We start from the raw sequence: 27,854 nt of genomic DNA, 5'->3' as shown, positions 1-27,854 counted from the left end.
GACTTTGATGTCACCATTAAAACAAGCTCTCCAAAGATATTAGGGGTAGAAGAGCAGGCAGAGCTGGGCGGAGGCGTTGAGCGCATCATCAGCTTAGCTTCGTTACGTTGCCACAAATGATCCAAACCCAACTGCTCATGAACATTGTTGACCCTTATCTGGTGCCAATTTAGAGCTAAAACGTAGAATAATAGAATTGGAAGGGGTCTTTTAGTTCACCCCCCCCCTGCCCACGCAGGAGGCCCTATATACCATTCCAGACAAATCTTTTCTTGAAAAACCTCCAGTGATGGAGAACCCACAAATTCTGGAGGCAACTCGCTGTGCTGATTAATAGTTCTAACTGTCAGGAAATTTCTCCTTAGTTCTAGGATGGTTCTCTGCTTCATTAGTTTCCATCTGTTGCTTCTTGTCCTGCCTTCAGGTGCTTTGGAGAATAGATTGATCCCCTCTTCTTTGTGGCAGCCCCTGAGATATTGGACGACTGCTATCATGTCACCGCTGGTCCTTCTTTTCCCTATACTAAACATACCCAATTCCTGCAACCGTCCTTCGTATGTTTTAGCCTCCAGTCCCCTAATCATCTTTGTTGCTCTTCTCTGCCCTCTTTCTAGAGTCTCAGCATCTTTTCTGTATCATGGTGACCTTAACCTATGTCGCCCTAAACAGACCCAGTCATGCCCAGGGATCTTTGCCCATCGGCTCTGGAAGCATCTAATTCCACTCTAGTCCTCCAAGCAAAAGAGATGGAGAGACAGAACTTACCGCCTTGACTTGGCCAACTAAGACACACCTCCCTAGCAAGGATTGGCAGTAGCAGCCAAGCTGGGGCTCTTCCCCGCCCCCTTTTGCAACTTCTGAAGCCTTTCAGAAATTAGCCCTGGGATTCTTGCCTGCTTTGAGTGCAAATAAATAACCCTGTCTCTCGACTTCATTTCACTTCTCAGAGAGAGGGAGAAAGCAAATTAACTCAAAGCCCCCAACCACTTTCAGAGAAAAGCCAAAAAGAAAAAAATCTGAAAATTCACACAGCCTCCTTTGATAACTTTGCTATTTCACTACCCTTCTCATTTCGAGTTTAGAATTGGGTTGAACTCTAGAGATCCACCTTGGATTATTACAGATTTCGGTGTCCTTCCATTTGCAGAATCTCCTGGGAATTTAAGGCCTTTTTTTTTTTAAAAAAAAAAAAGGGTACATGGGGAATGGCAGGCTGCTTGCTCCAAAGACCCAGAGAATATACGCCAAGCCTTAAGGCCATCAGCTTTTGTTAAGAGGCTGGACAGCCACTTGTCTGGAATGGTATATAGGGTCCACTATTTGAGCAGGGGGTTGGACTAGAAGACCTCCAAGGTCCCTTCCAACTCTGTTATTCTGTAATTCTGTTAATATTAGCCATGCCTGAAGCCCATAAGCCTCTGTTTCCCCCTCCCCAGCCTCTCACTCCCCTCCCCCCAGTGGATGCTTTTTCTCTGTGCCAGCAACTTTCTTTTTTTTTTCCAGCATCCCCCCCCCTTCCTTTCCTTGCTTAAAAATAAATGCGAGTTTCTGGGAAGCGGTTTTGTCTACCCCTCCCTTCCGAAGAGCCCCTGAGAATAGACTCTGCTACTTTCAACCCCCAGCCCTTCCTCTCTCCCCCCTCCCTCCTCCTCCTCCCCAGCTCAGATGCTCAGGCTTGGCTAGCCAGTTCAACCGGGAAGGAATTTAACCCTTTCCCCACCAGGCAGGATGGAGGGCTGGTCTGATGGTCTAAAGCTGAGCTTCTCCTAGAAATCTCAATTCTGCAGGCTGAGCATTGCCTGAATTTCAACCGCCTGGCCCCTGGGTCTTGTGACTGAATTGCGGATGATTTGCCAGGGCAACACGGATACTCCTGGATGGCTCTTCCATCCGATGCCATTTCCCTCCCTCTGAGCTCAAGGGGTCTAGCTTTTACCTCTGACCCTCTTCCCTAGAGAAGAGGGGTCCGAAAGGGCTGGGGGTGGGGTGGGATCTCCTCTGCCCGTGGTTGGGGAGGCCAGTCCCTGCCCAAGGCACAGCTCAGCATTGGCACGGATAAGGGTGGATCAATACTGTTCACTCAAGGCAACTCAGAACCAGCTCATCGGCGTGAAAGCCTAACAATTGTTTGCTTAATTTCAACCACGGGTCCATGGCCTTCCGTGGGGAGAATGGCACCTGGAGGAATTAAACAGGGGAAGAAAGGGAAGCTTTCCCCCCCCCCCCATGTAGAGGGGAAGCCTCTGAGGCCTGGTTCACAACCACAAGCCTGTGAGGCGGGTCAGGATGACAGCAAGGTCCATGATTTCATGATCCGAATGGGAAAATAAGGCCATGGCCCTTTAAGAGTCCCCTCACCCCTCCAAGGGGGCGGAGCTAACCCACCACAGGGCCTCTCTGCCAATTGGGGGGCGGGTCTTCCCTGGGCTGAGGTCCTGCTGAGACAACATCCTCCAGGCAAGGGAGCCCCACCTCAGGGCTGATGGAGCTCTCCAAGGTGCTGATCCAGTTGTCCTCTGGTCAAGGGACCAGGCTCTCTGGCTTTGTCCCCCTGGCTGGACTGTCCCAGTCAGTGGGAGCCGCTCTTTGGACCCGACCGTCCCTGCCTGGCCTGAATTTCCCCTGGCCCAGTCTGTCCCTGCTTCCCCCAGGCCTCCGTTATGCATCCCCCGGCTGGTTCTCCATTTGCAAGCACGATCAGGACCAGAATTCCGTTTGCTAAGTAAAGTGGTTGCTAAATGAGTCACCTTGATTTTAGAACCTTTTTTTTTTTTGGTCAGGGCTGTTAAGGGAATCCCTGCAATTGTTAATTGAATCATGCAGTCATTATGCGAATCCGGCTTCCCCCATTGACTTTGAGGTTCCAGCTTCAAAATGGCACCAGGCAAGTCTTGGCAACAATATGGTTTCCATTACTTCCTCCATTTTTACTTTGCTCCCCCCTTCCTTCACAAGGTAGCTAGGACTTGAGGATCTCCTTGTAGTCTCCCATTCATTTGCTGACAAGGTTTAGCGTTCTAAGTTAGTGAGGAGTTACTTGGGACCTCTGCAGAACAGTCAGCTTTCGCAAGGCCTGGAAAGAACTGACATTCATGGAAAAACATCTCAGCGTCTCCAACTGGATGCCTGGCGTTGGGCTAAACATCTGTCCTTAATTTTCAGCTGCTCCAATCACGGCCGAAAAATAAGACGTCTGGAGCCTGCAATTCCAAGCTTCCCCTCCCAATACAGGGATTTTCAATCTTGAATGTTCAATCTTCTTCTCCGTCCCACCCTTTTCCAACAGGACCCACGACGAGACGACGGTCCTTCAGCTGGCTTAGAAGTGACCCATAAACAATGTTATGAGTGTCTAGACCTTTCCCACCTTCTCTGCCCACAAGCCTGTTTTTTCCATGAAGTGCTTAGCACAGGTGTGCGAGAAGCAAGAGGTCCTGCAAGCCAAGAGGCTGATGAGTCACAAAAAAGGGACCGAGATTTTTCAGATGTTTCATTTGCAGGAAACAACTCATGACGCACAATGGGCTGAGTGGGGAGCAAGTCAGTGGATTAAGAAATCTCCCAATTCCTGGAATCACCTCAGGTTTTCAACATGTCAACAACGTCCATAAGGGCTGCTTGGCTTGCCTTTATCCACCCCAGTTGGGATCTTGAACTTCTAACCAAATGAAATTTAGCGTAGAGAAAAGTCAGGTTTTACACTTAGGCAAGAAAAATCAAAGGTACAGGTACAGAGTTGGTGAATCCTGGCTCAAGAGCAGCAACCGTGAGAGGGATCTCAGAGTCCTACTTGACAGTCCCTTAAATACGAGCCAGCCGTGTGTGGCAGCTGCCCAAAAAAGCCAACACAATCCTAGGCTGCACAAACAGAGGGACAGAATCAAGAACACGTGAAGGGTTAGTGTCATTTTTATAATATCTTGGCAAGACCACATCTGGAATATTGTGTCCAGTTTTGCTCATCATATTATAAAAAAGATGGTGAGACTCTGGAAAGAAGGCAGAGAAGAGCAACAAAGATGATTATGGGGCTGGAGGCTAAAACATGAAGGACGCGTGCAGGAATTGGGTTTGTCTAGTCTAGTAAAAAGGACCGGGTGACATGATAGCAGCCTTCCAATATTTGAGGGGACTGTCCCAGAAAAGAGGGGGGGGGCAACCTATTTTCCAAAGCACCAGAAAGCAAGAAAAGAAACAATGGATGGAAAGTAGACAAGGAGAGAAGCAACCTGGAACTAGAGAGAAACTTCCTAACTGTGAGAATAAGGAATCAGTGGAACAGCTTGCCTTCAGAGGTTGTGGGTGCTTCATCACTGGAGCCTTTTAAGAAGAGACTGAACAACCATTTGTCTGATTTCAAGGCCATTGAGCCAGCACTGTCCGAAGGCATTTCTGGGGTCATGTGATCAGCATGACGTCACGGAGCACGGTTACCTTCCCACGGAAGTGGTACCTATTTATCTACTTGCTTTTGCATGCTTTCGGACTGCTAGGAGCTGAGGCGAGGACAGGAGCTCACCCCATCACGTGACGCTCGGATTTCGAACTTGGGCCAGCATCTTTAACCTCTCAGCCACCAGGCTGCCCGAGAAGCACTTGGGAAGATTGACAAAGACTGAATCGCACCCCAACACCCACAATGTAAAATGGAGATTTCAGGTTTCTTAAATTGGGAACACTGGTTTGCAAAGCTGGTCAGTCAACGTTTCTGGAGAACCGAAAGTTGCAAAGGCTGACAAATAAAAAGGAACATCTAAGCATGTACAGAGGTTTTTTTTTCTCTCTCATTGCCTGAATTGACACGTTTCCTTAAACCATAATATTATTTCTTTGCTTTTCATTTAAGAACACGTTGCACGAATCAAGACACTGTAGTTTTTAAATCAGGATGTCTGGCTTAACGTTATACATGAACCTGGCTCTTGTGGCTTGTTTGGCGAACCATGGTTAAAAACAATTTTGTCCGAACCCAACTCTGGAGTTGTCTTCTCTGCTTTCTAAAGGTCAGTCGGTTGGTTGATTAAATTTAGATTCTGCCTTTTTTTCCCTAAGAACTCCAGGGACGTTGGTTGCTGAGAATAAGCTAAGAGGAAAAAAATTGGCTCAAAGTCATCTGAAGAACATTCCTGGCTGGGGAAAAAAAAAAAAAACTTTGCTGATTTTGTCCTCAGCAAAACACGAAAGCACTTGTGAAATTCTCCATCCAAATTACAAGCAGAGAAATTGGGGAGATAAGTTCCCTGCTTCTTTTTTCTTTTTCTGAAAGAGAAAGAGTCCTCTTAATTGCAACCACAACACCATCATTAAGAGGATTTTGAGAATATTTGAGGGGCTCCTACAAAGACAGGAGGGTCAAACTACTTTTCAGAGCACCGGAGGGCAGGACAAGAAACAATGGATGGAAACTAGTCAAGGAGGGCTGGCTCCCATTTAAGGGATTGTCCACTAAGACTCCCAGATCCCTCTCACAGTTGCTGCTATTGAGCCAGATACCGCCTATTTTATACCTGTGCGTTTGGTTTTTCTTGCCTTCCTTTTGTCTCCACTGAATTGCACTTTATTGGATAGGGTTCTGTGTTCGGGTCTGCCAAGATCCTTCTGGATCTTGTGTCTATCTTCTAAAATTTTAGCTATTCGCCCCAGCTTGGTGAGGTCTGCAGCACCAAGTCATTGCCTCAATCCAAGTGAGAATTTCAAGGGCAACAGCTTATTTTCCCCAATCCCACAAACTTTAGATCCTCCGCCTTCGAAATCAGGAAGATAACCTCTCCAAAGTTCAAAAGGTCCAGGGGAGGCCTGAGTGACGCTGAGCGAGCAGGGACTGGGATGGTCCAGCCCTTTTCCCCAATCAAGGCTTGAGGTGCAGAAAGCTTCAGATCCCAGGGACGGGCTAAAAAAAGGGATAAACTGTGCTCCTTTCTGGAAAACAGGACTGTAAGTCTGAGACATAATGAGAAGCTGAAGCAACAGACTAATTCTCTGGCAGGAAGTGAGTCACAGAAGGCCAGTCGGGGAAAGTAATCCTTTTTTCTCTTTTATGACAAAGGGAGATAGCTCATGGTACAGAAGGAGAAAAAAATATATCTTTGGTTTGCTGCAATCTGTACTTCTTGCAATTAAATCAGCATCGGAATGGAAGTTCTGCAACTTGACAAGTACAGATAGTCCTCAATTTACGACCAGAGTTGGGAAGACAATTTCTGTTGCTGAGCAGGACATTAAGTGAGTTTAAGTGCCTGATTACATGGCCTTTCCCGCTACGGTTGTTCAGGAAATCAGTGCTGGTCATGTGGCCGTTAAGCTCCCGCATCGACTGGGCTTGTCAGAATCCAGCTGGGAAGGCTGCAAATGGCGATCACATGACACTGGGACACTGCAACCATCATAAGTACGTGCCAGTTGCTAAGTGCCTGATCACGTGACTGTGGGTTGCTGTGACGGTCATAAGTGTGAGGACCGGTCATAAGTCACTTTTTTCCACGGCCGTTTTAACTTTGAACGGTCATTAAACAAACGTTTGTAAGTTGAGGACAGGCTATCTGATGAAATACGATTAGGAACAGAGTAAAGAAGGAAATGTATCCAGCTCAGCAGAGTAAGTTGTTTTTACATTTTTTAAGTATTGCTGAACGGAGAAATTATACTGTATGGTGCCCTCCAGGTGCATAACAGTAGAACTAATAGTAAATTCATTTTTCATGCCCCTGTAACGGAGCCCAGAATAGATATGGGTTGGAAACAGCAGTGAAACCTTGCTAACAAACGTTGATAAAACTGTACAGGTAGTCCTCGGTTTACACCAGTTCATTTAGTGACTGTTCAAACTTACAACGGCCCTGAAAAAAAGGTTAAGACCACTTTTCATACTTACGACCTTTGTACCTTATCAACTTACGAACAACCCTGTTACTAACTGGTCAGCTACAGTGATTCACATAATAACTGTGGCATGAAAAGTCGTAAAATGGGGCAAAACTCACTCAACAAATGTCTCACTCCATCCTAGGCTGGAATGATGGTCATAAGCCAAGGACTGCCTGTGTTATAAAAGAAGGAGCAGCTGGACTGGCATTTTTCAAAGCTGGCAACATTAAGACGGGTGGACTTCAACTCCCAGAATTCCCCAGCCAGCGTGCACCGCTGGTTCACTGTTGGTGCCATGGGCAGGACACAAACACTGTGCCCGTATTTTCATGCCTTCGTCCTAAAGAATACATTTTCACAGGCACTCTGCTCCTACACACGCTTCCCAGGTGCAATTATTCCATAAGAAATACTTGTACTATGCACCCACTTGTCTAATAATTTATGCTGCCTGTCTGTTTTCCCGCTTAATGGGTGCACTGTAACGCTCAGCGCTCTAGCTGGGACCCAGCATTCCAGATAAACTTTGGATCTCAGTGTGTGTGTGTGTGTGTGTGTGTGTTTATATTTGTTTATGTATCTGTCTTCACGTCTCAGTGTCTCTATGCATCTAGGGCCGACAGACTCTTTAGAAAGGATTATTTCCCAGTAACTCAAACGCAGTTAAAAGGCAGCTGACCTACTGCAAAATAATTTTTCTTCTTTGATATTATCTTTATTTCCGAAAATGTTCGAGAAGAGGAAAGGCAAAGAAGAACAGAGAAAAGAAGGTTAAGAGAGGAAGGAAAATGAAAATGGAAGTGAAAGGAGGCTGACAGGAAGAGAGAGAGAGAAGGAATGGGAGAGAAGATGAAAGAGAAGAAAGAAGGGGAAAGGAAGGGGAAGGGAGTAAATGGATGAAGAAGGAAGGGAAGGGAACGAGAGGAAGGAGAAGGCGAGGCAGAAGGAGAAGGAGAAAAAGAAGAAGGAAGGGGAGAAGGAGGGAGAAAAGGGAAAGAGAAGCAAGGGAGGAAGAGGACGAAGAAGGAGAAGGGGGTGGGAAAGGGAAAGAGGAGCAGAGGAAGAGAGAGAGAGAGAGAGGAGGATGAAGAAGGGGCACCTGCCTGCCTCCCTGCCAGAGTCCCCTCCATTCCCAGCGCACCGAAAGCAGCAGCGCCTGCATTTGTCTTGCTATGTCCCTGCATTTTAATTACCACCTTATTAATATTCATGAGGCTCGGCACTCAAGGGGGATTAGTCTGTCATTGCCACTCGCTCCCCTTCCACCCCACCCCTCCCCCTCCCTCCTCCCCCTTTCCTCTGCTCCCTTTTTCCTTCGCACTGCAGAGGCTGATGGCGGGCGACAGACTCCTTCTGCAGAGGCCGGTCCGAGGGACCCTTCCTCCGGGCCCATCTTGCTGGGCACAGACTTAGGGGCTTGGGTCAACGAGAGGCCCAGAGCCAAAACCGAACCCCCCCCCAGCCTGAATTTTCCCCTCCACCCCGTTCCTCTGCTCTTCCTTTCCTCCACCGCAAGGAGGACCGACAATCTCAAGCCAGACCCTGGGTGGCTTCACACAATAAACCTTGGGGAGTCCAACCTCTGCGTTCATACATTACGCTGAGCATGGCTGCAGAGAGTTCCCCGACTTACGACCGCAAGTCGGGGACCAGAATTTCTGTGGCTAAGCAAGGCGGTTGTTAAACGAGTCGTCAGCTGATTTTAGGAGACCCTGCCTGGACCATTTCAGAAAAGCGGTCTATTCTTAAAAAACTCCAGCGATGAAGCACCCACAACTTCTGAAGGCGAGTTTCAGAGGTTGATTAGTTTATCTGTTTATTTATTAGTTTAGATAAAATTAAGTGTATTTATTAGAAATGTATAAAAACACCGTTCTTCATTTCTTCTCATTTTTAATTTTTTAGATTGTATCAGTTTTTTTTTCTTTGCTTTCCACATCCATAAATTGTCATCCTTGACTGAACTTAAGGTTTGGTTTCAAACTGATATTTTCGACTTTATTTTTCCAAACGTAAGAATACACTTTTGGTTCCACAGTTGGCTTGCTTATTAAATTTATAGGCTGCCCATCTTGCAGTCAAATATTCATCCATAACAGAAAGCATTTTACATTATTTTCAAGGACATATACATTTTTGACTGAGATTGTCCTAATTATACAAAAATAATGCCAAATTGATTTGCAACATTTGTAAAAAAAAAAAAAAAAGGATTTTTCAGGGGAAAATAGTTTTGGTTCACATTGGGTTCACAAGCATGAGAATTTAGGTCACTTCTGTTCCTTTTAGGGTGTGCAAATCAGCCAAGATCCAAGACCTGGCTTTTGTTTGCTCTCAACAAGCTGTTAAGAACAGAGAAGAACAAAGTTGGAAGGGACTTTAGAGATCTTCTAGTCAAACTCCCTGCATCAGCAGGAGACTTTATAGCATCCCAGACAAATGGTTGACCAATCTCTTTTTGAAAACCTCCAGTAATGGACCACCCACAACTTCTGGAGGCAAGCTGTTCCACTGATTAATTGTGAAATTAATAGAATTCTCCTTAATTCTAGGAGGTTGAATCTCCCATTGATTAATTATTCTCACTGTCAGGAAATTTCTCTTTAGTTCCAGGTTGGTTCTCTCTCTGAGGAGCTTCCATCCATTTTTGCTTCTTCTACCCACAGATGCTTTGGAGAATACGTTGAACCCTCTTCTCTGTGACAGACCCTCAAATGGTGGAAGACTGCTACCATGTCCCTCCTAATCCTTCTCTTTGTTAGACCAGACATACCCAATTCCCGCAACTGTTCTTCATATGTTTTAGCCTCCAGTCTCCTAATCATCTTAGTTGTTCTTCTCTGCACACTTTCTAGAGTCTCAACATCTTTTTTATATCATGGCAACCAAAACTGGATGCAGAATTCCAGGAGTGGCCTTACCAAGGCACTAACACTTCATGTGATCTTGATTCTCTCCCTTTGTTGAAGCCACCTAGGACTGAATTGGCTTTCTGGGCAGCTGCATTTCAACCTTTGAAGGAATGACCTCAAATCATCCTGGTGGAATCATTTGAGCTTCAGGGCCTTCTAGGTCCTTCTTTGGGCTTGTTAAGCTTGGGTTTCTTCTCTCTTGTAGGGACCCTTTTCAAGCCTGCTTCTCCAGCTCCTTCTGCCTCCCCCCCCCATCCTCCTGGCTGCCCCCCTCTAGCCAGCCAGAAGCGATGGCTGGTCCACCAGGATGGCCCTCATCCTCTCCCTCTGTGTGCCAAATCCAATGGTGCCCCCATCGGCATGGCAACGCCACGTCGGCAGCACCACATCAGCACCTGAATGCTGGTCTCTCGCTGTTCCACCAAGCTCCCTGGCATGAGTTTTACAAGGAGGGATGGATGGAAAACAAAGCTGCTGGGCAGTGGGAAGCCACAGCACCAACTGCCAGGCGCTGGAGCAGAAGCGGCTTAGAAAATAGCCTCACACTGGGGCCTTCCCACGCTGCCCTAGAAGCTTCAACAGGGCCTCAGAACTCCAGATTGTGGGAATCAAGGATTCGAAGCTTCTGAATTACCTTGTTCTGCAGGTGAAGGGAAGGGCAACTGCCTCTCCTCCTTGGCTCCCAAAATTCGGGTTTTTGGAAACATCTCCCCATTTTTCCTGTCCTCTTCGCAGGTGCCTTGAAATCTCTCTTTGCAGTTCCTTCCTTGAAGGTGTCCCTCAGAAGGGGCTTTGAGAAAGAAGTTGAAGGCAGCCTTTTGTGTTATTCCCTTGCCTCTACGCAATCTGGGTTTGACGTGGGTCCCCAAAGCCACGATGTGCCAAAAGCTTCTTCTTCTTCTTCTTCTTCTTCTTCTTCTTCTTCTTCTTCTTCTTCTTCTTCTTCTTCTTCTTCTTCTTCTTCTTCTTCTTCTTCTTCTTCTTCTTCTTCTTCTTCTTCTTCTCCTCCTTCTTCTCCTTCTTCTCCTTCTTCTTCTTTCTCCTTCTTCTTCTTTCTCCTTCTCCTCCTTCTTCCTGGAGAGGTGAAGGAGGGACAGATTGGCTGCCTGCCTTGGATTCTGTATCAATCCACCAGCTGTGGGAACTTTGGCTCTCCAGGCTGGTTCCCTAAACATATTTTGGACATGCAAGTACAAGTCAATCCAGCCTCGTCCTCCAATTCTTCCCAACTGAACCATCCTCCATTTTAGAACTGGCTGGAAACGAGGAGCTCAGATCTGTCCCCCTCACATTCTTTTGCCACTAAGAGAAATATTCAGTGGTGGTGACAGGTTGTGTGTGTCCATCTCCTGCAAATATAGCCACTGTGGTCAGTGTAGTCTAGTGGTTAAGGCACAGACTAGAAAGGGGGAGACTGTGAGTTCAGGTTCTGCCTTCGCTAGGAAACCTGTCTGGGTGATCTTGGGCCAATCACCAGGAGACGGTGAGTTCTAGTCCCGCCTTAGGCATGAAAGCCAGCTAGGTGACTCTCAGCCTAACCCACCTCACAAGATTGTTGTTATGGGGAAAATAGGAGGAGGAAGGTGTGTTGGATACATTTGCTGCCTTGAGTTCTTTGTAAAAATAATAAAGGGGGAAATAAACTAACTAACCAGAAAGCAGAAAGTTCATGGCTGTCCTCTTTCCCGCTCTCCACCCTGGCCCTCATCCCGGATCCCAAGCCCCACCAAGGGGATCCATACGGAAGCCCTCCCTGTGTCTTTCCTGGTGTTCTTGCTAGCTCCGTGCCACAAATATTTGAATTAAGTTTCCCCCCCTCCCCCGGAGAGTTCCCGTCAGGCAAGCCACTGATTTTTGCTTCTTGGTGTAATTTACTGGGATGGCGCTTGTGCCTCTGATGGGGAAAAAAAAAGGAAAAAAGAAAATCGCAGCAGGAGCAGAGAAGAACTTGCAAATCAGTCTAGGGGGTGGGTGAGGAAAGAGCGATTGGAATATGAAAAGGGGAAGCAGATTGTGGTCTCCCCGCGAGCCCCTCTCCCTCTCTCTCGTCCAGGGGCTCTTCCTGCCAGGGAGGAGAGACAAAACTGTCCTTTTAACACCACATGCCCGGTCGGTCTGTATGGAGCCATCTGGACATGCCAAAGTCAACTCCACAAAAGGACGAGCTGCGGAGTTGTACAACAGCACCAGCAGGCATCCATCCACACTCACAACCCTGCATGGTGGTACATTACAGGCTGTCCTGGGCAGATGACCATTTCTTCAGTGACTGTTGCCTCCAGAAGTTGTGGGGGCTCCATCCCTGGAGGAGCTGCATTTGTCTGACTTCGTATAGAGTCTTCCGTTAAAGCAGAGAGTTGGACTAGAAGACCTCCAAGGTCCCTTCCAACTCTCTTATTGTTACATTAGACAATCATTTAACCAGGATGGTATAGAGTCTCCTGCTTGAGCAGGAGGTCGGACTAAATGACCTCCAAGGTCCCTTCCAATCCTATTATTCTATATTCTATGGTCATCAGGACAGGCTTCTTAGGCCAGGTGGAGGAAAGATCAGATTTCGCAGGGCAACTTAAGAAGTCCACCCGCGGTCAGCCACTGGGTTGTGGACACTTTGTGAGGATTCAGAAGGCCAAGCTGAGCTCCTGACCAGCCTGAGGAAGAAGGGAAGGTCTTAGTCCAAGTATTTTTGGGGGGAGAAAGAAGAAGGTCGAACAGGAGAGGAAGGGTTGGACCACAATCACTGTGTAGCGTTGAAGCTGCCCCCAAACTCTTGTTGTTCTTGCTACAAAAGAAGAAGACGGGCTCCTTCAAAGGAGGAGACCGGGCAAGAGGCAGGGAAGGAGGGGAAGAGAGAGGCGAGGGGGAGCAATGGAGAGGAGGAGGAGGAGGAGAAAACGGCGAGGAAAAGCAGAGCGAACAGGAGAGAGCGGGCGAGCGAAGGAACCGCCTGCGCAGCTCGGCGCATCCTCTCCGGATGGGTTTTTCTGAACGGCTGCCAAGTATTTCAAGCCGGATCTTTGCAAGCCTTGAACCTCTGGCTCTCCGTGCGTGCCTGCCTTTAAAACCCGCTCTTCCCTCCCCCTCCTCTCCCCCCTCCCCTCCCCAGCCTCTCGTGTGCGCTTTCTTGCTTTGCTGCAAGAAAAAATCCGCACCACCAGCTGCTTCTCTCGCCCGGACCCCTTCCCGCCGCGCTCCTCCTCCTCCTTTTCTATAACTCAAAGCTTGTCAGCCCAGTTCCAGACTCCTGGCGCCAAGCTCCTCTCCGGGAAGGGGAAAAAGGGGAGGGGAGCAGAGCGGGGGGGGGGGAGAAAGCAAAAGCAGAGAGAGGGGGCTGGGGAGCAGGCGAGGCGGAGAGCGAGCGCGCAAGAGAGAGCGAGAGCATGCCAAAATAATAAAATGCGTGCAAAAGGGGGGTGGATGGGGGAAAGACAGAGAAGCGAAAGCAACCAGGAGAAAACACGAAGCAAGGCTGGGGGGGGGGGGAGCAGGAGAGAGAGACGGAGAAGCCAAAGTGGAGAAAGAGAGCGAGGAGGCCCAAAAAAGCACGGAATTATTATTTTTTTTAAAGAGAGAAGGGGGGGAAGAGAGAGAGAGCTGGAGGGGAAGCGCAGAGAACAGCTAAAGCCGAGAGAAGCAGCCCAGATTTCCTTGCTTGCTTTTTTAGGTAGACAAGGCAGAGGGGGGCGAGAGGAGGCCAGGCGAGGCGGGCAGTGGGGCTGGGGGGGGGGGGTTGAAGAGGGAGAAGACTGAGAGGCGGAAAAGGGGGGCGAGGGGAAGGGAAAGGGTGGACAAGGAGAGGGGGAGGAAGAAAGAGAGAGAAAAGGAGAAAGAGGGGAAGAAGGAAGGGATGCTGAAGTCAAGGCAGGAAGGAAGGAAAGAAAAAAGGAAAAGGAGAGACGAGAGGAGGAAGAAAAAAGAAAGAAAAATGCATCCATCTCCCCGCAACGTTCTCGTTCGTTTCGTTCCCCAATTCCCTTAACTCTTCCCCCCCCCCCAGCAAACCGCGGTTCTCCCTCATCCCCCCTCCCGCGCGCTCCGAGAGTAAATAAATAAATACATAAATTAGGGGAAAGTCAGGAGAGGAGGAACTGCGGGGGGGGCAGGCTTGCAGCAAACAGCCCCCTCCCTCAAGAAAACTGGCGATTCATTATTTATCGAGCCGATCAATTATTTAAGGCGCAGTCGGGGCGCGGGGAAAGAGGGGTGGGGAAGCGGGGCGCGCGTGCCGGTGGAGTCCCGGGAGCCAGGCAAAAATAAGGTGGGGGGGCCACGCTGGTTGGGTTGTTGACTTTCAAAGCGATCCGGGACGCCACGCTACCGCCCCCTCCTCCTATCCCCCCCCGTCCGCATCCTGCCAACTCCGCAGAAAGACGGAGGGGGGGGAACAGCCCCTCCTTGAAGTTCTCCAAAGAAATTGGGATAGTGTCGCTAAGGCGGTGCTGGGCGGCGGGGGGGGAGGTGGGATATCCTTCCCGGACTGGAGTCCACCCTTTGGGGACGGGACGGGGGGGGGGCGGCTGTGGCGATGTCCCTGAATAACTTGTCGACTTGGAAAACAAAATGCAGCGCAAGACTCTCATTCATTTCCGCAAAGCAGAGCATGGATGGATGGATAAATAGACAAACTAGGGTAGAATGGATAAATGGATGGATGGATGATGGATGGAAGGAAGGGAGGAGAATGAAAGAAAAAAGGGAAGACGGAAGGAAGGGGGTGGAGGACTGAGCATGCTGGACCCTGGGGATGCTGCAAGGCTCCTAAGTGTGAAAATTGGTCAATAGCCCCTTTTTTTTCCAGTGCCTCTATAACTTCGAATGGTTACCAAATCAACGGGGTTGTAACTTGAGGACTACGGTCTTCCAAAGCAGATCAGTGGCCTTTTTGTCCAGCCTGCATTCACACCACACCCTGGACCTGCTTTCCTGAGTTAAAACCGGTCACTGCATAGCAGCAGTCCTCAACTCACAAGCAGTTTTTTTGCAACCCACTCAAAAGTCACGAATGGCACTGGAAAAAAAAAGTAACTTTTGCTCCATCCTCCTACTTACGACTGTTGAAGCATCCCCAGGGTCACGTGATCAAAATACCAGCACGTGGCAACTGGCAATATCTGAACGACGGTTGTGGTGCCGACCTTCCCAGCTGGCTTCTGACATGCCAAGTCAGTGGGGGGGGGAGCCAGACTCACTTAAGGACCCTGTGATTCACTTAACAACTGCAGCGACTCACTCAACAATGCCAGAAAATGTCTAAAATTGGCCAAGACTCTCTTAACAGCTGACTTGCCCAGCCGCAGGAATCCTGACCCCAATTGCAGTTGTAACTCCAGGACCGCCTCTACGTCCTTTGAATTCTCAGTGCAACAAATGGATTTTTACCGCACAAAATCAGCCAAGGTTGAAACTGACCAAGCCTAGCAGTCCCTGGATTATTATTTTTTTTCCCCTGCTTCAGATAAGCATGTGCTGAACCAGCCATCATGTTTCTGTTTAATTGGGTTGATTGCTAAATACCATCCAGGCACAAAGCAGGATATGCAAATTCCGCAGGAACGTGGCTTTTCTCCTTCCCTCCTTCGTGATGTATTTCCTTTTCTTTTCTTTTTTTCCTCTTCTCCTCAAAGCCACCCCAGTGAGTGAGTGATGTTAATGCCATAGGGGAAAACAAAGAATAGGAAAAGGTTCTTAACGGGTAGAGAGCAAACTCGGAATCTCTGCTTAGGTAGTTGCTTCGGCAAAAAAATGGGAGTGCTGTGCGGAAAAGGAGGGGAAAGCTGCAGGTTTTTCTACCTTTCTGCAGTCTGAGTATGGAAAAGTGTGTAGGGTGAACAAGCCATCCCATTAAGCCATAATCTGATCAGAATAACGGAGCCGGAAGGGACCTTGGAGGTCTTCTAGTCTAGCCTCTGCCCATGGCGGGAGTGCTAATATCCATCCGGGGCAAATGGCTGTCCAATCTCTTCTGAAAAAGCTCCAGGGTTAGAGCACCCAGAACTTCTGGAGGCAAGGTGTCAATTAATTGATTAATTGTTCTCCCTGTCACAAAATTTCTCAGTTCTAGGTTGCTTCTCTCCTTGATAAGCTGCCATCTGTTGCTTCTTGTTCTTCCTTCAGGTGCTCTGGAGAATAGGTTGTCTTCTTCTCTGTAACAACCGCTCAAATGTTGGAAGACTGTATACAGAATAACTTGAGTTGGAAGGGACCTTGGAGGTCTTCTACTCCAACCCCTTGCTCAAGCAGGAGACCCTACTCCATCCAAGACCACTGGTTATTCAATCTCTTCTTAAAAACTTCCAGTGATGGTGCACCCACAACTTCTAGGTTGGATTTTTCCTCGATAAGTTTCCATTCATTACTTCTTGTTTTGGCCTCGGGTGCTTTGGAGAATAGGTGGACCTCTCTTCTTTGTAGCAGCCCCTCAAATATTGGAAGACTGCTATCATGTCCCTCCTAATCCTTCTCTTTGTTAGGCTAGAGATGCCCAATTCCCGCAACTGTTCTTCATATGTTTTAGCCTCCAGCCAGCCTCCTGATCATCTTTGCTGGTCTTCTCTGCGCTCTTTCTAGAGTATCAACATCTTTTTTATATCATGGTGACCAAAACCTGACAGGATTCTAAGTGTGTCCAATTCTGAACCAAGCTTTACTTTTACAGCCAAACCGATTTACAACAGCCAGTTGAAACTGAATCAAACTGCAGGGTTTGCAACTGTTAGCTCCAGAGATTCTCAAATCTGCAACTGTCCACCTTCCTCTTTTTTCCTGAAATTCCCCACTCATTTATCTGGCTTGTTCCAGCATCCCATGTCAGGCCTATTTACATAAGAGTTCTCTCTTACAGAGTTATCTCTTGCAACCAACCGCCACTGGAGAAGCAAACAAAATTTGGATTTACTAGAAGCGTTTAGTTCGTGAGATCCAGGGTGGAAAGTTGTGAGTTTAGTGGGTTTGAGTGTGAAAGATGATCCATAAACCTTAAGAAATAATGGACTTCTTTGAATTGTGCTCAGTCCATGAATTAATTTTAATAGCAAATCTGAACTGGGAATTCTTCACTGCATAAATCCACTTTTGATTTTTGCCTAAGCCTTCTCAAATTCAGCTTCTAATTTGGGGGGGTGACACAATACCTTTGTGTAACTGATACAATTGCTTTGGGGGGGGATGGAGTGTCACTATCTGTGAGATTAACATAAGTGAGAGGTTTGTGTACACAGGAATAGCCATTCTGAATTTCTGGGTGAAGGGGGGGGGAATGTTTGTCATTTACATGTGTGGATACACACACATGCACACCCCAGCAAAAAGCATTCCTCACCTAAAATCTAATTTATTTATGCCTTTTTGTAGTTGGGAAAAATAGCATTGAAACTAAAGGGGAAAAAATAGAATATGAAGAAATAGTAGCCCAGGAAAGGAATAAAGATAAAACTCTCCATAAAGCACATAGTTAAAAATGGAAAGTAATATTTCAAATTTGGAAGAAAAGGAATGTTTTAATCAAGGGCCAAACAGACTCTCGGAGGGCCCTTCAGGCACCACCCCAAAAAATGCTCCAACATTTATTTTTCTTCCAGATCTTTCTCCCTCTCTCTCTATTTTGTTCTTTTTCTTTGACTCTGTCTCTTTCTATCTCTTTTTCTCACAGTTCAGAATGGCTATTCATATGTCTCTCCTTCTCTCTGTGTCTCTTTCTCTTTTTTCTTTGTCTCTTTCTATCTCTTTCCTTTTTCTTTTTTCTCTTTCTCTTTTACTCTCCCTTTCTCTCTTTTTTTCCTCCCTCCCTTCCTTCCTTTCTCTCTCTCTTACTCTCAATTTCATGAAAACAATGCAGAGAAATTGCTCTGCTCTTTTATCGTTTTTCTTTTAGTGATGGAAAGGCTCGGGTGAAAAGCTTGTAAAAAAAAAAATCTCCATTTTTCTTGGCCCAGTCCATAGAATATTTTGGATAATTTCTTTTCTAGCTTTCCATGTTTCCATTCGACCCCGAGACACGGAATCTACCAAGAGCTTGTCCAGAACAGAACACAGGAGCTGTCCAGGAGTGTGCAGAATGATGGAAAGATAGGAACACAAAACAGCAGTAGAGGTGTGAAGAAAGAAGCCATCTCAAAGATCGCCCATGCAAGGGACCGGAGTGGTAGGCTCCATTTTCAAGACCCAGGAACGCGGATTTTGGCTCTGAAGCCGCCTCATCACCTCCTTCCTTCCTTGCCTGGGTGGGGAAGCTGAGTTCTGATCCTCACCATCTGCATCCTGCATCTCTTGGGCCAGTTTCTCCATCGGATGCCTGGCCCTGCAAGATCACTTCCTCCCATTCTCTGCTGGGTTTCCTTTGCTTTCCTCTGCTCTCCGTTGTTTCCATCCAATTCCCTGCTCAGCCACCACATCATTTACTGCCAGGCCTGGGATGAGGGACGTCAGAGAGGCTTCTTCAAAGAGCGAGGTGGGGCTGCAGGAGGCCCTCCATCCTGCACGTTTTTTTTTTGGGGGGGGGGAGGGGTTGGGGATCCAGCAGCATCCTGTGAAGCAGTGCTGGACTTCCCAAATAGAGACCAGGCAGGAAGCGTGACTAGAGAAGTGAATTCGACTGGATTGTAAGGCTACCTTACCAGAGTCTGACAAGTCTGAAAGCACAAGCACAATTCTCCTCCTGCCTCTTTTACGGCCTGAGAAACTAGGGAGGGTCCAGCCTGAGCTTCTTTCTCCAGCCATTATGCAGCTCTGGGCTATGTTATATCTTATCTGACCGTTCCCTAGGCTGCAACTCTTCCTCCCATCTCCCAAGGTCTTTCCCACTTAACCATTTCAAGCACCCTGCTTTTTGCCTTCTGTGCCTCTTGGGGCAAGGACTAAAGCACAGTGGTGAGTAGGGATTCAGGGCTGACCTTGAGGGAGAAATGAGAAGAGGAGGAGAAGGAAGAAGCTGCATGTCCATAGACTGAAGAAAGCACCAGAAAGAAACTCAAACTTTTCTTGATTTTGTTCTGTACCAGATAGCGAGGGGTGTTTGTGGATCAAGGATGTGAAAATAATGTACTTGACTTCCAAGGTTGGGCTGCAGTACACCTAATAGACTCTAGAGGGCAGCAGCATTTTCAATTTGCCCCCTAGTAGTTGTCCAAAGGTTTGCAACTTAGATCTGCCAGAGGGAGGGGAGGGGAGGAAGGGAAAAAAGAAAGAAAGAAAGAAAGAAAGAAAGAAAGAAAGAAAGAAAGAAAGAAAGAAAGAAAGAAAGAAAGAAAGAAAGAAAGAAAGAAAGAAAGAAAAGAAAGAGAGAGAGAGAGAGAGAAAGAAAGAAAGAAAAGAGAGAAAGAAAGAGAGAAAGAAAGAAAGAAAGAAAGAGAACAGAGAGAAAGAAAGAAAGAAAGAAAGAAAGAAAGAAAGAAAGAAAGAAAGAAAGAAAGAAAGAAAGAAAGAAAGAAAGAAAGAAAGACAGACTCCCGGTTTCCTCCCCTGAATCTTGCATTCTGGTGGGGAGCCGGTCCAGTGAACAGTGCATGACCCCCCCCATTCTTTTTCTCCTTGCAAAGAGCAAAGAAAGCTCATTTTTGCTTTCTCTGGTGCTGCCCCTCCTTTCCCCCCCCTCCTTTCTCAGCCTCGCCCTCATCCTGTCCGTTGCTGAGGCCTCTTGTGCAACCGGATTGCTGGGAATGAGGAAGCTGAGGGAGGCGGTGAGGCCCGGCTGGAGACAGGCGGCTTCGGCAAAGTTCTGCCTGGAAGAGGCAGCCCACAGGAGGAGGCGTGCCAGGCTGCGAGGAGGGAGGGAGGGGGGGAACCAGCTCCATGGCTTCCTCCCCCTTGGAGCACATTCTTCTGCCGTGCAGGGCAGGCTGGCGCTTGCACAAGAGAGGCGCGCCTGGTTTCTGCGCCTTGGCTCTGGCATCCAAGGGGAGGGAAGGGCTGCCAGGACCCTGATGGGCTCGAATAGTTCTACCCTCGCACCGGGGCAGGAAGACCCCCCAGCCCCACACCCCAAAGATTTCCACTTACCACTCCCCTCTTTGCAGGAAAGTCCGAAAGCAGCTTGCTCTTCAAGGAGCCGGGAGAGCAGGGGGTTGGACTAGAAGACCTCCAGGGTCCCTTCTAACTCTGTTCTGTTCTGTTCCTTGCGGAATGGACCAGGACACAGCTCTTCCTTCAGAGGGCTTCAGTGAGCTTTAAGTGTCTAGTCCTCTGTAAGGAAGGGAGGAATCAGTGTTCTCTCTCCGACAGACGTTAGGTTTCTTGAACGAGAAAGACAGAAAAACTTGACTGTGAGGTCGTTAAGTAGCACACTTTTTTTCTAGCAGTGTCAGAAAATGGCCTCCTTTTTCACAGAGTTAGCGATTCTAGTCCTCTGTAGGAGAGTTCAGAAATGCCTCTCTCTTCAACAGGGTTTATGTTTCTAGTTCTCTGTTTTGAAGGCAACCCCAAAACAGCCCTCTCCTCAACAAGTTATCTTCCCCTTCCCTCCCCCCTTTTTTCTCTCTCCTTCCTACCCTTCCCTCTTTCTCTTATGTTTCCCTTCCTTCCTCCCTCCTTCCCCTTCTTTCCTTCCTTCCTTCCTTCCTTCCTTCCTTCCTTCCCCTTCATAATAAAATCCGTGTATGTAAGATACATTTGTTTTTCTCTGCTTTCTCCTTTTTTTTGTCTCCTCTCTTCATTCTTGGTGAAAGGGATTAAAGAGCCCCCCCCCCCCCCCGCAAACAGCCTCCTCTCCCTATCACCTATAGCCCTTTGAAGTTCCCATAGAGTCCAAAATCATCCTTAGAAATAATATTGTACTGTTCAAGCTCCCATTTTGTTTTCTGGAACCCCAATTACTTACATAATTTCTAAAATTACATTTGGATTCCATGGGCAGGGAGAGGGGTTTCTATGGGTGAATTAATGCCCAAAGACTCGCTCAGCTAGCTGCCTTTCAATCATTCCAAGTCACATCCAGGAGGGTCTCTAGCCGAGAAGGGAGCCAAAATTATTTATTTTTCTCCCGGGCTGTGAAATCATGGCAGGAGTTTCATTCTGCCCTCTACCTCCAGATGATTGCTGGAGAAAACGGATTAAGATAGGGCTATATCAATTAATATCTCAACTACCCCTAAGATAACCCTATCAACACATCCCGGTAATTGCATTAAGTTAGGACTATCAAGAGCCGGTCGCCATGGTGATATATACATTGATCCTGGCGAGTTTTGAAATGAGTTGGAAGAAAATACCTGAGCAGACCAACATTGTTCTGAGGGTTGGCTGCAAAGGGGAAGAAGGAACACGGAGCTGAGTTAAGGAACTGCCCTGGGTAAAAGGGAAGAGACAGTGAAAGCAGCCACATCTTATTTTGGAAACCAGAAAAATTAGAGGGCGCTTTTAGGGAAGAGCGGAAAAGGCTGCACTGTTTCAGAGTTCAAAGCCCTTACAGGGAGTCCTCAAGTTAAGACCCAACGGACCCCCCAAATTACCGTGGCTCAGCCAAACATTTGTTAACTGAGTTTTGCCCCATTTTACAGCCTTTCTTGCTTAAGTGAATCGCTGCTAAATGATTCTGTCTCCCCCGTGGATTTTGCTTGTCAGACGGTGGGATCACTGCAACCGTCATAAATGTGCGTCAGTGGAACAATTTGCCTCCAGACATCCCTGGAGGCTTTTAAGAAGAGACCGGAATGGGGCAGGGTCTCCTGCCTGAGCAGGGGGTTGGACTAGAAGACCTCCAAGGTCCCTTCCAGCTCTATTCTGATGGATTGTTATGAAAAGAAGCCTGAATAGTGCCTGGAATCCAGCAACCCTCCACACACACACCCATGTGCATGGCACAGCCAAGCACCCAACTGGTGTTGTGTTACCAATTAAAGAGCTCCACACAGCTCAACATCAAGAAGGAAAGAACGGCGGGTTGCCAAATTGCTTAGAAGGGGTGCTTTGCTGATGGATTAGACAAGGAGATGGCATCCTCCACACACACACACACACACACACACACACGCGCACGCACCCAGAGACACAAATCCAGAGCTCTCTCAGGAAGACACACACACACACACACACAGGGTCATCCTGTTTTCCATCCATCTGCAGGGCCACGAGGAGAGCACAGCTGTCTGGTGTGGCTTCCGAAGCGGAGTGAGGCCGAATGAGAAGCAGCAGCTCTTCCCTCCCTCCCTTCGGCAGCTGGCTGGCAAAAATGAGGGAGGGGTCCCCAGAGGGATGACACAATTGCAGGGGGGGGGAGAAGCAATTTAACTCCTGGCTGGCTGCTGCTCCCTCCCAGGCTGGGTGCCCCCTCCCCCGTTAGGCCGATGAGCAACCAAGGTGGGTGGGGGGTTCGTGGCATTGTTGGGCAAGGAGAGGAGATTTGGGGGTTTGGGGATTTGGGAAGAGGGGAGAGAAGAGAAGGAGAAGGAGGGGGACAAGCTCCTTCCCTTTCTCTTTTTTCTCTTCCTTCTTCCTTTTCATCTTCTCCTTCTCTTCTTCCCCTTCTCCTCTTATCTCCTCCTTCTCCTCTTTATTTATCTCCACCTTCTCCTTCCTTTTTATCTCCTCCTTCCCAACTCTTTCATCTTCTTGTTTCGGTTTGTGAAGAAAGACAAGAAGAGTTTGAAATAAGAGAGGAATACATTGCTTCCCCTTCCTCCTCCTCCTCCTCCTCCTCCTCCTCCATGCAGCTCAAAGAGCACCAAGGACCCCACAGTTCTTCGACTCCTCCTCATTTATTCGAATAAGTCAACCCGTCTTCTCTGTGACAACCCCTCAAGTGCTGGAAGACAGTTATCACGTCTCCCCTAATCTTTCTAATATCTAAGGGCTGCCACAAAGAAGAGGGGGTCAATCTTGTCTCCAAAGCTCCTGAAAGCAGGACAAGAAGCAACGGCTTCCCTCCAGAAGCTGTGGGTGCTCCATCCCTGGAGATTTTCAGGAAGAGACTGGACGGCCATTTGACCAGGATGGTACAAGACCTCCTGCCTTGTGCAAGGGGTTGGACTAGAAGACCTCCAAGGTCCCTTCCAGTCCAAGGTTCTATGCTCTATGTGCTGCCTAGGGTGGTGGTCTCAGCCAGTGGCAGTTGCTAACTGACCTCATCCGATTTCTCAGAAAAAGCTGAGCATGAATAGATTTATGAATACCCGAGTGGGCGACCATTCATAAATCGTAGGGCTGCAACCTAAATGGAGATGTCCACAGAAGATTCAGGAAATAAGGTAAAGGTGAACCATTCCTATACTGCTAGCAAGAAAACCACGCACAGATGTTTCATCGCCAAGAGTTGTGCTCCGCGAAAGAGAGACGTGATTTGAAAGGCAGGATATTGTTTCACCAAGCAGATGAAGCAAACGTGCAAATTATAAATTGAAAACAAGACGATCCTTTGTAGTTGTTTTTTTTTAAAAAACTGAACCTACACCTTGGTCGCCCGAAGCTCTAGAAATAATCTAGAGACAGATTAAGACAGATGAATTAAAACAGAAGAATGTCTATCTAGCGCAGGTAGTCCTCGGCTTACGAACACAATTGAGCCCGACATTTCTGTTGCTAAGCGAGATAGTTGTTAAGTGAGTTTTGCCCCATTTTATGACCTTTCTTTCCATAGCTGAGGAGGGAGGAGGAGGAGAAGAAGAAGAAGAAGAAGAAGAAGAAGAAGAAGAAGAAGAAGAAGAAGAAGAAGAAGAAGAAGAAGAAGAAGAAGGAAGAAGAAGAAGAAGAAGAAGAAGAAGAAGAAGAAGAAGAAGAAGAAGAAGAAGAAGAAGAAGAAGAAGAAGAAGAAGAGGCGGAGGAAGAGGGGAAGGAGGAGGAGGAGGAGAAGAAGAAGAAGAAGAAGAAGAAGAAGAAGAAGAAGAAGAAGAAGAAGAAGAAGAAGAAGAGGAGGAGGAGGAGGAGGAAGAGGGTCACATCTGCAGCTCTTATTGATCGAAGCTCTTTGATTTCTTCTTCCTGATTAGCTGGAGTTTTCAAGAAACAGATCAGGAGAGGGATGCTTCTTTTTCCACAGGCTTCTTCCGCCCCAGGACTTTTCCCCTTGCAAAGACGAATGTAAGGAACAAAACAGAATACATGCAATTAAGTGTCTGATCAATGAACACTGCAAGGTTGATGGTCAGAGCTGTGCAGAAGGAGATCGGAAGCACCGGCAATAACTGGGATTTACTGTGTCAGCGGCCTATTAACTGAGCAATTGGTTTGCCAAGCTGCAGGATGAGTGATCAGATATTGCAACCTGATGTGGTAATGGCAAGTGCTTGAGAGACATCGGTGAGCGAGACAGCGTGCAGTGGAGCAGAGAAAGTTGCCAACTGACCAGGAGTCTGGCCTGTCAGTCTGCAGAATTTGATGGATGACCATTTCCAGAAGACAGAGAGAGATGGAAGGCAGGAGATTCAGGGGCCAGTGATGGAAGATTACCTGGTCTGTTGCTAGAGGCGGAACTACTGAGTTTGAAAAACGGTCTGCTGACTTCTTCCAACTCACTTTGGTGAAGGGCCAGGGCTTCCAGCCTTGACAGCTTTGAGATGCGTGGAGTTCAATTCCCAGAATTCCCCAGACCGCATGGACTTCTGGGAATTGAGGTTCCGGCATGATGGAGGACATCTCCTTGGAGAAAATGGACCTCCTGTAACTCAAGAGCAAATTCTTACTTTTCCTGCTAACATCTCCTTGTCTGTGGGTTGCCCACTCACAGAGTCGCAGAGTTGGAAGGAGCCATTAAGGGCCGGTTGGGGAATTCTGGGAGTTGAAGTCCACCCATCTTAAAGTTGCCAAGGTTGGGAATCCTTGATACAAGTCAAAGGAAGGGGTAGATTTTCAGAACCGAACAGAACAGAATAACTGAGCTGGAAGGGACAAATGGCTGTCCAGTCTCTTCTTAAAAACATCAAGCGTTGGAGCATTCACCGCTTCTGGAGGCAGGTAGTTCCACTGATGAATTGTTCTAACTGTCAGGAAATTCCTCTTTAGTTCTAGGTTTCTTCTCTCCTTGGTTAATTTCCATCTGTGTCTCCTTGTCCTGTTTCTCTCTCTCCCATCTTATGCTAAACAAGATCAATGCTGGATTGCTTTGATATTCTTTCTCACCCATCCTTCAATTTCTGGAATTTGCAATTTCTTCTCCAGCTCCGTTTTAAGCACTCATTCCTTCCTTCACCACTAATTGCTCTCTCATGGCTTCTCCAAGTCATGACTAAATCACAGGTAGTCCTTGACTTACACCCATCACACCCCAGACCAGGATTTCCGTGGCTAAGCATTATTATTTATTTCCTTTATGGCACATTCACGTCCTATTTCAGTATGGCTAAGCAAAGCGATTGTTAAGGGAGGCTCGCCTGATTTTGCAACCTTTCCTGCCACGATTATTAAGAGAAACACGGCAGTTGTTCAGTCAATTATAGTCGTTAAGTGAAACCGGCTTTCCCCATTGACCTTGCTTGTCGGAAGCTGGTTGGGAAGGTCGTAAAACAGTCATCACATCACTCTGGGATACAACGGCCGTCCTTAATACATGCCAGGCGCCCCAATTTTGACCACGTGACCGTGGGGGATGCTGTGACGGTCGTAAGTATGAGGACTGCTCTTGAGTGGCTTTTTCCCCCTGCTGTTGTGCCTGGGTTTCGCCCGTCTGCTGAATAGCAGGACCTCTTTCCTTTCTTTCCACCAGCGCCACGGGAGTCAGGCGGATTGGGGTCCCCGGGAATTTAATGAGCAGGGGCAAAGACGGTGGAGCGGGAGGAGGAGGAGGCGTGAAAAGGGGCCTTTTCATCCTGGTCTCTTGGTAACCCTCTCCCGCAGGCAGGCGGGCAGTGAGCGGAGAGGAAGGCGGGGGGGGGGGGGCTGCCGTGCCGTTCGCTGCCTTGCAGCAGCCTCTCGCGCTCCGGCAGGCTTGGCGCATCCTGGCTTTTTCTGCTGCCGTTTCCTCTTCCTCGCTGCCATAGCAACGGGGTTGGCTCAAGGAGCTTTTCGCTTCCCATCTTCGTGCGCCTTTCCCTGGACACGTATTTGTTTTGGGGGGGTGGGTGGGGGGGTGGAGAAGAGACATGCCTATTTGCATGTGGATATACCTATTTGTTCATTTTCTTTATTATCCTCCTTTGGCTCTTTTTCACATTCTCTCCATCCCTGTTGCCCATTTGGCCTGCCCGCCCACCTGCTGAGTTTTATTCTGCCCCTCTCTGTGTGTCTCTCTTTCTGACTTTCTCTCTTTCTCTCTCTCCCCCCTCCCTCTTTCTGTCTCTCTGTCCCTTTCTCTCTTTCTCTGTCTCTTTTTCTCTTTCTCTCTCTCTGTCTGTACCCTTCTCTCTTTCTGTCTTTCACTTTCTTTCTCTGTCTCTGTCTTTCTGTCTCTTTCTATTTCTCTCTCTGTTTTGCTTTCTCTGTCTCTCTTTTTTTCTAACCTTTCTTTCCACAGTTGAGGAGAAGGAGAAGGAGAAGGAGAAGGAGAAGGAGAAGAAGAAGAAGAAGAAGAAGAAGAAGAAGAAGAAGAAGAAGAAGAAGAAGAAGAAGAAGAAGAAGGAAGAAGAAGAAGAAGAAGAAGAAGAAGAAGAAGAAGAAGAAGAAGAAGAAGAAGAAGAAGAAGAAGAAGAAGAAGAAGAAGAAGAAGAAGAAGAAGAAGAAGAAGAAGAAGAAGAAGAAGAAGAAGAAGAAGAAGAAGAAGAAGAAGAAGAAGAAGAAGAATTTTAATTAAAATAAAACCATTTGGAGATGGAAGCCGGAAAAGAGAAGAACAGAGTTTGGAAGGAAAACTCACACTGGATAGAAACAGGGCGATTTGGAGCACAATCCTATCCATGCCTACAAGCTCTGGCTTGTTTTGTGGAAAAGATTAAAAAATTTTAAAATGAGTAATAATAAGACTAATCACGATGACGATGATGGTAATGAGGGTGCAGCTATTACTGTAAGTTGCATTAACGCTTTCTCAATCAATTTTACCCCAAGGGGGGAAAACTTAACAAAAGATGTGTGGACCTCAACATGTTGGCTGGGGAATTCTGGGGATTGAAGTCCATACATCCGAAGCTTGTGCAGGTTGAGAAACACTGATCTAAAAGCATCTTCTCCAACCTTCCAGGTAGAGTAAGACTACAAGTCTGAGGTTTCTTTCCCAGCAGAGGGCAGTTGGCTGGGAGTTATGGGTTTTGGGATCAACCTGCATATCCAGGCAAGGGCATTTAAGACCCTCTCTAAGAGGGAGAGTTCCCCCGTTGCATTTGGAAAGCAATCCGGATTCCACCCATTTCCAAAAATTCCTTCTTGACTTCCCCAGCATCCTCTGAAACAGAACAAAGCTTATCAACTACATGTAGTTGATTTGCCTAGTGACCTTTCAAAGTTACAATGGCACTGTAAAAGAGTGACTTACCACCGTTTTTTTACCCTTATGACCAAATAGTCGCCCTAGCAGAAGGGGGGGGTCACCAGTTGCGAAATTGCCACCAACTGGAAGAGCCTCTGAATGGGCGTTTTCTGGGGTCTAAAGGAATTGCTTCTCCTCCTCCTCCTCCTCCTCCTCCTCCTCCTTTAGGGGAACTAAGCAAAGCAAGAAGCCAAACCCAAGATCAAAAGCCCAAGAGGCGGAAGGCGGGCGGCAGAGCCCGAGACAAAGTCCTAACAGCTGGAAGGATCAAAAGTAAGGGGGTGACCTCGTAAAAAGAGATGGGGGTCACTCCGCTGCTCAGATGTCAGCGCCGAGAGAGAACAAAACTCTTTCAAAGAACTGCTTGAAGAAAAAGAATCGGCTGGGAGGAGAAGGGGAAGGCGATACTCCCGGGAGCAAATGTTGGTTGGGAGACCTCACTTTCAATTTACAAGACCTAAAACGGGAGGGGGGGAAGAGCGCTTATTCCAAGGCTATTCAGTGACCCTCCCCTTGAGTTCTCTCAAAACCCAGTGTTGTAAGTCAAGGACTACCTGTAAATACAGATACCCATAAATACAGGCAAATACCTGTAAATACAGGGAGTCGACAGTAATAGTAACAGGATCTTGGAGGTCATCCAGTCCAACCCCCTGCTCTCGCAGGAGACCCATAATTTTCTGTTGAGTTTTTTCTTAAAAGCTTTTAGTGTTGGGGGCACCCACCATTTCCAAAGGCAATTTGTCCCACTGGTTAAT

At 47.6% G+C, this 27,854-nt stretch overlaps 2 long non-coding RNA genes across 2 annotated transcripts in view; both read right to left on the bottom strand.

The window, feature by feature from the left end:
• Positions 1–2,758: 2,758 nt before the first annotated feature.
• LOC120308700 lies at positions 2,759–12,815 on the bottom strand. The gene is made up of 2 exons (XR_005556906.1): positions 10,411–12,815; positions 2,759–3,658 (listed from the first exon to the last, which is right to left on the bottom strand). It is a non-coding gene; the product is annotated as an uncharacterized LOC120308700 (long non-coding RNA).
• Positions 12,816–19,152: 6,337 nt separating this feature from the next.
• The window catches only part of LOC120308697, a 39,351-nt gene continuing 30,649 nt past the window's right edge, over positions 19,153–27,854 (bottom strand). The window contains exon 3 of the long non-coding RNA XR_005556903.1: positions 19,153–20,002. This is a non-coding gene — a long non-coding RNA (uncharacterized LOC120308697). The remainder of the gene's footprint in view (positions 20,003–27,854) is intronic.

This window comes from Crotalus tigris, unplaced genomic scaffold, assembly GCF_016545835.1.
Source record: "Crotalus tigris isolate CLP2741 ecotype Arizona unplaced genomic scaffold, ASM1654583v1 scf7180000017940.1788314, whole genome shotgun sequence".
Classification (NCBI taxonomy): Eukaryota; Metazoa; Chordata; class Lepidosauria; order Squamata; family Viperidae; genus Crotalus; species Crotalus tigris.
The sequence above is the reverse complement of the archived record's forward strand: the minus strand, read 5'-3'. Positions and strand labels throughout refer to the sequence as shown.